Genomic DNA, 8547 nt, shown 5'->3' with positions numbered 1-8547 from the left:
TCGGCTGTCACATCCGCGCTGGCGACGGGGTGAGCAGGACTACCCGGTCACATCCGCGCTGGCGTGTGTGTTAGCGGGGCCCCGCTGTCACATCCGCGCTGGCGCCTGGGTGAGCAGGGATACCCGGTTATGTCAGCGCTGTCGTGTGGGGCAGCGGGTACCGGGGAATCACGTCCGCGCTGGCCCCTGGGTGAGCGGTGCTATGCTGTTATGTCTGCGCTGAGCTCACCATCAAGTTGCAAAGTCACGGACACAATACTAACAAGTATTAGCAGCACTGAGAGCTGAACCCAGCGATAAACACCACTCGAGTGTCAAACTCGTACACACATGGCACAGATATGAATAGCATTGCAAAGTCTTGGAAAAGGACCAGACATTGAAACCCACAAAAGGCTGGTGAGGAACTTGCAGCCTGAAACTAAGTGGGCCAACTGCCTTCTAAAAGAAAATACCAACATACTCCACATATTTTAAACCACAGTCAAAGTCTCATAACATAATTGTAAAAATGCCTAATATATAATCCAAAATCACTTGGAACATAAAGAAGCAGGAAAATCTCAATTTCCAAAGGAAAAACAAGGACCAGATGTTAACACAGAGATGACATAGATGTTGGGGTTACCTGATTAAGATTTAAAAGCAGCTATTATAAAATTCCTCCAGTAGGTAAGGGTGAATATTCTTGAACTGAACAGAAAGAAAGTGTCAGTAAAGGAACAGAAGAGTCAAAAGGGAAATTTCAAACAAAAAGATCTAATCGAAGGGGCTTAAATGCAGAATGGAGATGACAGAGAAAGGAGTCGGTGAACATCAAGATATATCAATAGAAATTATACAATTTGAGCAACAATGAGGAAAAAAAGATTTAAAAAAGTATGCATCTGTGGGTAACTTCAGATACCTGTGGGACAATACCAAAAGGTCTAACATTCATGTCATCGGAGTTCCAGTAGAAGAAGGAAAGGATCTGGTTAAAAAACAAACAACAAAATAACCCACAATTTGAAGAAACCATGGCTAAGAGCTTCCGGAATTGGGTGAAATACACAAACCTACTGATTCCAAAAAGCCAGCAACTCCAACAGGATAAACACATATAAATCCACACCCAAGCACGCTATAATCAAACTGATGACAACTAATGACGGGAAAAAAAATCTTGAAAGCTGCTAGAGAATACTTGCCAGGAATAGCAATTTAATTAATGCAGATTTCTCCTCAGAAGCCCTACAGGCCGAAAAGAAGAGAGCAATATTTTTTAAGTGTGAGAGGAAAGAACTATCAGAATTCTATATCCAGGATAATATCCCTCAAAATGGAAGGCATGCTCAGATGAAGAAAAACTGGGATTCTTCATTGCTAGCTGACCTGCTGTAAAAGAGTTGTTAAAGGAAGTTCTTCAGACAGTAGGACACTTGGATCTTCCAGAACAAAGGCAGAGAAACAAAAGTGGTAACTATCTGGTAACTATAACTGTCTACTATTCTCCTCTGGAATTCTTTAAAATATGCATGACAAAAACAAAACAAAAATTAAACAGTGTCTGATGAGGTTTTTGTTAGATGTAGGTGTTAAAAGATCACTATGACATAAACACAGGTGCTATTGATGAACTGAACTAATGGGAAAGACATATATGCTCTGGGTATGAACTGGGAGCAGGAAAAATGTTCCCCAGGCCAGAGCACATCCCATGGCCAGGAGGTCTGTCTCCCCTTTTACTTACTGAAACCCAATTTACCCATCCTTAACTTTCTTCTAAACGCATGAAGTCCTTCTCACTTCTTTCCACGGCATCCCCTTAGCATCTGGTTTATAACTCTCTGAGGGTTCTTATAATAAGCAATAACTAGCAATTAATAAAAATAGCAGCGATCATCTACTAAGTATGTTCTGTCTACCAGATACAACACTAAGTACATCACAAGCATTATTTCTAATTCTTATCCGGAACCCTGTGAGGTAGATGATATTATTCCCTGCTTCACAGAAGAGGAAAGAGGCTCAATGTGCTACTATGATTTTTCCACTTGTTTTATTTACAACAGTTAGACTGACTGACTCGGTTGTGTCTATCCTGGGGCCTCTTTAGGTTTATAGAATTAGAGCTGGAATGACCTTAGTCATGTGCTTCCTCTTTAAACCTCTAATTCTGCAGCTCACCAAACTGGGCTGGTTTGCTTATTTCAAAATTTAGTTAGAACTATAAACCTGAAAGGAAAACAGGCCAATAATAGGTTTGTGAACTTTAGCCTCCTTCCAAATAACATGCAAGACGAGGCTGAGATGGCTGGAGGGAGTTTTGTGCAAACTGTGGAGCCACCGTTGACTCTCACTGAGATCAGAATGAAATAGTTTATGGTTCGGAGCATCAATACCTTTGACTGACCTTGCTGCTGAATGCTTACTGTGATTGTTTGTGCTGCAGCACATTCCAAGTTCAAAGTAAGATGGATCTATCTTAGCGATACATGTTGGAGAAAAATCAATTTCTATGATAAATGGTGTGACGCTTGCCTTGTGTAGGGGCTGTGTGGGCAACCCCATCAAAGTACAGCAGACCCACTCCTAAAAGGCCACAGCTCTCTCTGAACACCTATGTTCTTGTTACCTTGGAATGTTTGGGGCCAAGCTGCAGTGCCCAGGGAAAGAAACAGTATCTAACCATTTGATTATATTTGCTACAGTCTGAATGTGCACACCCCCCCCCCCGCTATCCAAATGCATATGTTAAAATCCTACCCTCCAAAGACGATGGCATTAGGAGGGGGCCCTTTGGGAGGTGCGCAAGTCCTGAAGGTAGAGCCCTTGTGAATGGGATCATTGTTCCTATATCGTCAAGGAGGCTCCAGAGAGCTCCCTGTGCCTTTCACCTTGTAAGGACACAGTGAAAAGGTACTGGCTATGAACCAGAAAGAAAAGCCTTCACCCAAACGTGCTGGCCCCTTGATTCAGACTTCCCAGCTTTCAGACTGTAAGCAATTAATGTCTGTCGTTTATAAGCTGCCCATATGGACTAACAGTATCTGCAGGAACTTCTTGTGGAGGAGGCCTATGGTGCTGGGCACTGAAGAAGTGAGTTTAGAGAAATGGGACTGGAGGGGATGTGGTGCAGATGGTATTCCCAGCTGAGAAGCCAAGGTCTGGAAAGGGAACCAGGCAGGAGGGAACAGAGTTTGACTAGAGCACAGAGGACATATTCAGAGGAGGAAAAAGCAACATCAGTTGGAAAGATGGATGGACCTGCACCAGGCAGGATTCTTCTAATGGAAGTAATTGAAACACAATTCAAATTTGCTGAGTCCTAAAAGGGGAACTCATTGGCTCTTTTAACTGGAACATCCAGGAGTACTGCCAGCCTCAGATATGGTGGGATCCAAGAGCTAAATATATCCTCCATTTCTCTGCCTCCTCTTCCCTCGACAGACTGACCAGTGGTGCTGACCTCACTGGCTCCACCTGTAAGAAACCTTCTGTCAGGTAGGCCAGGAAAATAACCACCAGCAGATCAATCTGTGGCCTTGCCTGTCACTGGGCCAATCCTGGGACCCTGGAGAGATGGGTGCAGTGGTTGGCCAGGCCTGGGTTTTACGCCCACCCTATGCCACAGAACAGGGTGTGTGACTCCCACCCTATGCCACAGAATAGGGTGTGTGACCAGGAGAAAAGGGAAGACAAAAGCAAGAGTTCACACAGTCCACCACAGGGCCAGATCATGGAGGGCCTAGAAGGTCAGAGGACCAGGTTGGGACTGTGTAGACGATCACAGGAACAGAGTGATTGCTTTTATTTATTTATTTTTATTTATTTCAGAGAGAGCAAGAAAGGGAGAGAGAGAAAAATGAGAGAAATATTGATTTATTATTCCACTTAGTTGTGCATTCATTGGTTGCTTCTTATATGTACTCTGACCAGAGATCAAACCAGCAACCTTGCCATATCCAGATGACACTCTAAACAATGGAGATCCCAGCATGGGCCCAGAGTAAATGCTGCTCAAGTGAGAGGCATAATCAGACATGTGAGACAGAAAGGAATCTAGTGACAGTGTGCAGGATGGACAGTGTGCAGTGAGAGGGGGGCGGGTCCCTCCAGCCCTAAGGGCTCATGTCTGAGGTTTTACTACCTAGGGAGCCAGAGGACAGGTCCTTGCCATGGTAGAAGAACAGGGGAGAACAGCATGGGAGAGAGCTGTTCTTACCCCTGTACCCCGAGAACCCACAATGACAGTGACAGAGAACAAGGGCCCCAGTGAAACGATCAAGGCTCTGTGTTAGCGCGCCCGTGACCATGTCAGACTCACAGAACTCGTCTCGGACTTGACTTTGGAGGAGAGGTGGGATGCAGGATGAACTTCTCCCTATCCATTAGACAGGGGCTCAGAATGATAATGCCATGACCTTTGTATGTGTGTGGAATAAGATCAAGAAAGATGCATACAAGCTGTCAACAGTGATTTATTTACAGAGGGGAGAGAACTTTCACTTTATAACTTAAACACTCTGATAGAGTACAAAATAAGTGTTTTTACATTTGTTATAAAAATATACAAATGCATTGCATAGCTGTCACATATGCATTGCAAAAATGTATGCCATAGGGGAAAGGAATTGTGACTTATACCTTGAGCTGGTAACATGGGACACAATAGATTTGCTCTGACAGGGGGATGAACTGGATACAGTGGGGCCACAAGAGTGAAGCAATTCTCTCTGGGGACCTCAAGAAAGTGTCGTTGAGAAGATGTTGCTTGTGCTGGCACTTGAAAGTAGAGCAAGCATCAGCCAGACCAACAAGAACTAAAGGGGGAGGCAGTTGAGGCTGAGAGAACAGGGTAGATGAGAGTATGGGCCGGCAGCAGCGTGGCAGGGCTGGAGCACTGGAGGGCAGAGACAAAGGAGAGGAAGGCGGAGGCCAGCTCAGCCAGCCCCCGGCACACACGCCCTAGGGTGGGGCCTTGCCCTGAGGGCGATGGGAAGCCACAGACAGAGTTTATGCAGAGAAGTGGCGTGAGCAGCCCTTAGCTGAGAAAGACCAGCATGCCAGATTTGGAGGGAGGGAGGAGGACAGGAGGCTGCTGGACTCATCTGAACAATTACAGATGAGGGCTGAATCAGGCCATAGCCGTGGGGATGGGAGAGTTTCTCACATCTGCGAGGAATGTTCACACACTGCGCAGGACTTGGTGGGAGTGGGAGTGCAAGTCGGGGCTACCGCTTACAATTTTCTGGTCTGGATGATAGGCTACGAGAGGAGGAGAACTTTCTTAAGGTCAAGTCTTAACTTCTACAGCCTCTCTCATTGTAAACAGTGTTGGCTTTTCCACCCCACCTGTTACGTTACTTCCGTCCACTTCGTGTCTGCCATTATGGGATTGACCATCCCCTGACTCTAAGGAGGACAGTTCAGTGGCAGCACGCCACACTGTCAACTACAGCTACCCCTGAGCTTCTCGAAAACACACACCCTCTCCTTGCCTTATCCTTAAAGGAGGGCCTTCTGGTTCTCTTGAGGAACAAATCCAACCAACACTCCTGGCTCCCTGTGCGCCTATGCCCCTCCTCGGCACTCTCTTCAGGCTGCTCTGCATTCCACTTTGTGAGCTGGAGCTTACCCCTTGCTCTGTCTCAAAGGGCAAGCAAGCAGCCTGTCCGGAGCAGCCCAGACGTCTTAGCCAGGAGGGCTCCCATGTCCAACAGTTTCCTGCTTTCATCCTTATATTCTCCCCAGCCCCACTTCAAACCCCAGTGACCTGTCCCCACATGACCCCCAGGTCCCGCGGTCACCTACGACCTAGATCTTACAAATCCTCCAGTACCTGTGATATTTCCTCTCTGCACTTGGCTGTGCTTCACTCTGATTTCAGTCTTGTCTAGACCAAGTCTTGGTGGGGCAGAGCTAAGGAGAGCACACACCACCTTGCAAGGCCATGCCTGGGTCAGTGCCTGGCAGGTTCCTGCAGTGGCCACCTGCCCTGGGCCAGGAGACTGAGCCACAGCTCAGTCTGGTAAGAGGCATCTATTACCAAAGGCATTAGAGCAATCCCAAACTTAAGTACAACTTTATAATTGCTCAAGAAGGCTTTAGAAGGTGGCTGTTACGGGTGAGCATTTTCCCCATGTCTCTGACCCACACTTTCCCCTCCCCTTTCTTGCCCTCCTGACCTTCATTTCCCTCCTCCCCCAGCTGAGAGTTTGGCTCCTGCCCTGTTCTATGGGACTTGGTCTGGAAAATGAGGACCTGGAGTCTTGCTCAGAACAGGAAGCGGGGGAAGTTAGGCTCCATGGAGCCTGAGAGCACATACTCAGTCATTTTAAAAGCTTGTTATTTTTCTGAGGCCCCAAGCTCAAGAAATGAATTCAGAAAGAAAATGAAAAAATAACAAGACATATAGCAGGAGTGCAGCCTCTGCTAACAAAGGCCGTCAGCTGAAACCAATTTGGACAGCTCAGCTCTGTCTCGGCTCATGAACTTCACTTTACCTCAGAAAAGCCCTTCAGTAAAGACACACACACACACACACACACACACGCACGCACGCACGCACGCGCGCACGCACGCGGCAGATTGGGTCCAGAGCCATTCAGCATGGAACCTTGCTTCCTTCTATTTAAGTGATAATCTCCGTGGTTTTGACCTCAGCGGTTTATCTTTCAGAGACGTCTCAGATGGATCCCTGGCCGGGTGGCTCTGTTGGTTGGAGCATCGTCCCACACACCAAAAGGCTGCAGGTTCTGATTCCCAGTCAGGGCACATGCCTAGATTGTAGGTATATTTTTCTCACTCTAAGATCAGTAAGAACATATCCTTGGGTGAGGATTAAAAAATAAAAAGACGTCATCTTCGGTAGAACTAGCTGCCCAGCTATCCTGTGCCTGCAAAATGAATTTTTTGGAAATCTTTTGGGTTACTGAACCTCAAAAGAAAAGTGGAAAATTCCAGAGCAGCTCCTGGAGCCCTTGTTTGCACTAGCCACTTGTCCCCAAAATACTTCATCTCTCCACCCACCTTTATTTTAGAAACCTGGAAATGAAGAATTTAAAATCCTAAAACATTTGAAGTGACCAAACAGAGTTTACCAGAGAGTGAATGAGTCTGAGCCTCCTGAAAGGAATGTGGCCAGCCGGCTCCTTGGGGAGCCCAGAGGCCCTAATTCCAGCCAGCCTCTTTCACCAGGTGAAGGGGGGAAGGCAACAGAAGGCATGTTCTCTCCCCAGTTCCTTTAAGGTCCCAGCCACATCCCACCTTCTCTGGCCCTTCTGAGACCCTGCTCAGACTTGAGGCACAGCCTTGCTCACCCAGTGACTCCTGGTGTCCTTCCCCTTCGGTCCATGACAGGAAAGAGATGAAGGAAGTTGTCACTGTAATAGTAAGTGAAAAAAGCTAAGTTCAGAGCCCTGCATATGGTAAGCTACTAACTGTATGAAAAGGGGATTAGATGAATATGAATTAATTTGCTTGCAGATAAAATACCTCTGGAAGGATACACAAAAAATGAATTACACTGTCACTGAGGAAACTATGACTATAATAACTATTTGAAATGAATTAATTAAAACACAATTTAAAATATACATTGATTTTTAAAAGTGTTATTCACCAGAATTTCAAGGTAGGCTTGTTAAAGTAGGCCTAATCCAAGTGAACCTGTGGGGGGAAGTACTGGTCTACAGTCAGCAGCAGAGGATCAAAGGTCAGGACCGCAGACCTTTGGGAGACAGGTGGAGCCAGAGAGGTGAGGAAACCTGTGTTGTAGCAAAGGGCTACAGTGTCTGTTCTTAGACCTTCAATGGCATTTCTGAACTCACAAAATCATAAGTCATTGGACTTCCTTACACAAAATAGGGATGGCTACAAACCCAATGAACTGAAATGTGCCAAACTGAGCAGCACATTTTGACAGAGAAGCTGATTTCAGGACACCTTGAGGAAGAAGGTCAAAAATTCAAAGAAGTCACAAGGAAAGTATGGGGTACACACAGACCAGGGATTTGAGCCAAGGCCCCCATTCCTGAAGGGCATGCCCAACCCAATACAGTGGTTTATGAGTCCTGCTTACACCAAGACCAAGGTTATCATCCTTGAAGGAAAATTGCTTCTGAGACTCAGGTACCAGAGGCCTGGTGGGCAGCGGGGGGGAGAAAATGACATTCCTCCCTCAAAACACATTCCTGGCATCTGCCAGAACAGCGTCAGCTCTGTGATGACTGTCCTGTGAATGGCACCCCCTGGGCTGTGCAATCCACAGCACTTGTGGCTGCAGGGAACAGCTCTTGAGTAGGTGACAGGGAGCCTGTAGGGACCATTTGTGACTGCCTGACTTCTAGAAAGCCTTCAGGAAACACACACACACTCACACTCACACATCTTCCACCTTTACAGCACAAGACTTTAATGGGCAACTCATATTTCAAAAAATTATTTTTCCCTGACCTGGTGGCCTGCTTGGTTGGAGTGTTGTCCCATACATGGAAAGGTTGTGGCTTTGATTCCCAGTCAGGGCACATATCTAGGTTGTGGGTTCATTCTGGGAGTGTATGG

This window comes from Furipterus horrens, unplaced genomic scaffold (assembly GCF_987537825.1).
Source record: "Furipterus horrens unplaced genomic scaffold, mFurHor1.1.pri manual_scaffold_5, whole genome shotgun sequence".
In the NCBI taxonomy this organism is placed as follows: Eukaryota; Metazoa; Chordata; class Mammalia; order Chiroptera; family Furipteridae; genus Furipterus; species Furipterus horrens.
The sequence above is the reverse complement of the archived record's forward strand: the minus strand, read 5'-3'. Positions refer to the sequence as shown.